Genomic DNA, 2548 nt, shown 5'->3' with positions numbered 1-2548 from the left:
TGAATTTCTTACAAGATCTAGGGCACAGGGAAACACATTATATAACTGTGAGAGTCAAAGAACAATTTACATTTCTATGAGAAAACAAGACACATCGGCTACCATTCAAACACACACACACACTCACACATTTGCTGATAATCAATTTAAATTATGCTGCCATGAGAATTATGAGAACTTCAAAAACCTAATCAAAGAGCAGATCGAGCAGTCCTCCTAAATAAGGGATCTATTAGTGGACAGGAATTCTTGGTAATTTAAGGCCAGTTTGAAGTTGCCAAGAAAACACCCCCTCTCATTGAGATTGTTCTTGACATGCCATTTGTCAGTTTTCCAGGTAATCCATTCATTGATTTTACAAGAACCCTAAAATTTAGGCAACAACAATCTCTGTTAACAAATTTCTTAAACACATGTAGAGACAATATGACCAGAAATTCATTACAAATCCCTCTAATTCCCATTCCTTGTACAACATACCATTTGCAAAAAATGCAGTTCATTCATCAATATAATCACACTCCACAAAAAAGAAAAGACAAGCATTGAACACAAGCTAAAGAAACCTCTCGGCATTAAACACAAACAACAAGTGGAAGAAAACCTCTCTAAAATTATGATTCGTGGGAAGATGACAAATTCTTCGAGGACGCGGCAAAGTTCCTCCACAAGTAGCGGCCGCTAGCCATGTCAACACAAGTCCAGAATCCCTCAAGAATTGCAGATAAAACCTAAAAGAAAAAAAAAATACAAAGAAATTGAAATTCAAGACAAGATAAGAAAAGCAGAAAGAAAAGAAAGAGACGTGTAAATACCTTGGAAGACAAGGGAACAGAATCTTGGAGGGGTTTAGGAGAATTGTCCTCGTCTTGGTCGGGATTTTGAAAATCTGGGTTCGTTTTTATGCCTTTTAAGAGGAGAAATCCGGCCAGGGTTGCGGATAAGAAGATGAGAATCAGCCTTAGAGGGCACATTTTCTTCTTTCTGTATGTAGCAAAAAAGAAAAAGAAAAAGAAAGAGAAAGAGCTTCAGGTAATAATGAGGGTTTTTGGATGAGTTGAGGATGTTGAGAGCATGAAGGATTTTTCTTTCATTTGGGTTTTTGGTAGAGAGGGTTGGAATTACCAACTATGCAGCAGCCCCTTTGACTTTATTTGTGAAAGAGATGGAATTTTGGACAATTGCCACGTGTTTTGATGTAAGAAATGATCTTGTCCGTTGATCTGGTTAAATCCATTAGATCCCTAATTAAAAAGTCTTAGTTGGTTAGGCAAAAATCATTATCAGAGACAAAACTTGGCGTGTGTTGGGTCGCACCCAAAAAGGGTCTCATGTGGTCGGTGGGAAATGCATGCCGCGCCCACTGACTCGCCGTATGATAGAATGAAGGACGCTCTTGCAAAAACCACCTTCAAGAGCGCCCCTATTCTTTGTTTTTCCTGCAAAGTTAACACGGTTTCCTTTTTTTAAGGCCCATCAACTTTTTCCGGGGACACCATAAATGCACTGTGCAGAAAATCAACAAATGGGGCACCCTTGAAGGTGGTTTTTGCGAGGGCGCCCTTAATTAATAATTATATAAGGACGACGTGGGTGTCATTATCTGGTTTGTTTATTTCTTTCTAGTCAATAGGTCCGTTCGAGTTGAGGGGCGAATGGCTTCATGCCATATGTACAGAGTTGTTGACCCAGTGAAAAAATAAACTTTTCGCATATGCCAAGTGGCTACTATTAAAGTTGGCTGAATATGGGGCAATGGGCAAAAGTCTTCAGATTATGTATGTAGAGATTTTACACGGGGTAACATGTAAAGTCCAGTAACTTTTCAAAAAAGTACTATACGGCTTACACCATAGGATGATCCAAACCGTCCATTTGATGGGGCCACAACGTAAATAGGTTATGCCCCCAAAATCAATTCCATCGGATGATCCCAACCCTCCTCGGATCTATAGAGGTTTTCATAGTAGTATGAAGTTCCTCTATAGATCCGACGGCTAGGATCATCATTTCTGGAAATGATTTTGGTCTAACCACCCACATCGATATCATTGGCCACAAGCTTTTATGCTTTGCTCTATTCCTGCAACTAAATTACCTGTACACATTGTCTGTTACACACCTCTATTTTCGGGTGAGTCCTTGTGGCCATCATCATAACATCTCCTACTTAGCCTCATAGGCGAATATATTCTTTTTTGTGTTTCATCTAATTCTTTGCATTATAATTCAAAGACAAATGTTTTCGTCTCGGATATGTTTTTTGTTTGAATCAGATATTTCTAAGTCCCATCATGCTCATGATGCTCGTCGAAAGTTTCCACACAAACTCCTTTTATCAAAAAAATCGACAATTACATAATTGCTCAATCAATTATCTTTTGTAATTTAGACATTTTTAAGTCATCATTAAGCTTATATGTTTAATAAAATTTCCGCACCAACTTCATTTGTCAAAGGATAAACAATCAAAATTCTTTCAATTAAGATATTTATTATAAATCATTATATTTCCTGACTTAGACACTCCTAACTAGGGCTGCAACTC

The 2548-nt window shown here is 38.0% G+C and overlaps 1 long non-coding RNA gene across 1 annotated transcript; it reads right to left on the bottom strand.

The window, feature by feature from the left end:
• Positions 1 to 372: 372 nt before the first annotated feature.
• On the bottom strand, positions 373 to 1356 carry LOC143878545 (uncharacterized). The gene is made up of 2 exons (XR_013251009.1): positions 816 to 1356; positions 373 to 731 (listed from the first exon to the last, which is right to left on the bottom strand). It is a non-coding gene; the product is annotated as an uncharacterized LOC143878545 (long non-coding RNA).
• Positions 1357 to 2548: the final 1192 nt, after the last annotated feature.

The sequence above is a fragment of the Tasmannia lanceolata genome, unplaced genomic scaffold, assembly GCF_043159265.1.
Source record: "Tasmannia lanceolata isolate RefF3 unplaced genomic scaffold, GAP_Taslan_0.1 ptg000006l, whole genome shotgun sequence".
NCBI classification, from domain to species: domain Eukaryota; kingdom Viridiplantae; phylum Streptophyta; class Magnoliopsida; order Canellales; family Winteraceae; genus Tasmannia; species Tasmannia lanceolata.
This window is presented reverse-complemented; position numbering and strand designations above follow the sequence as displayed.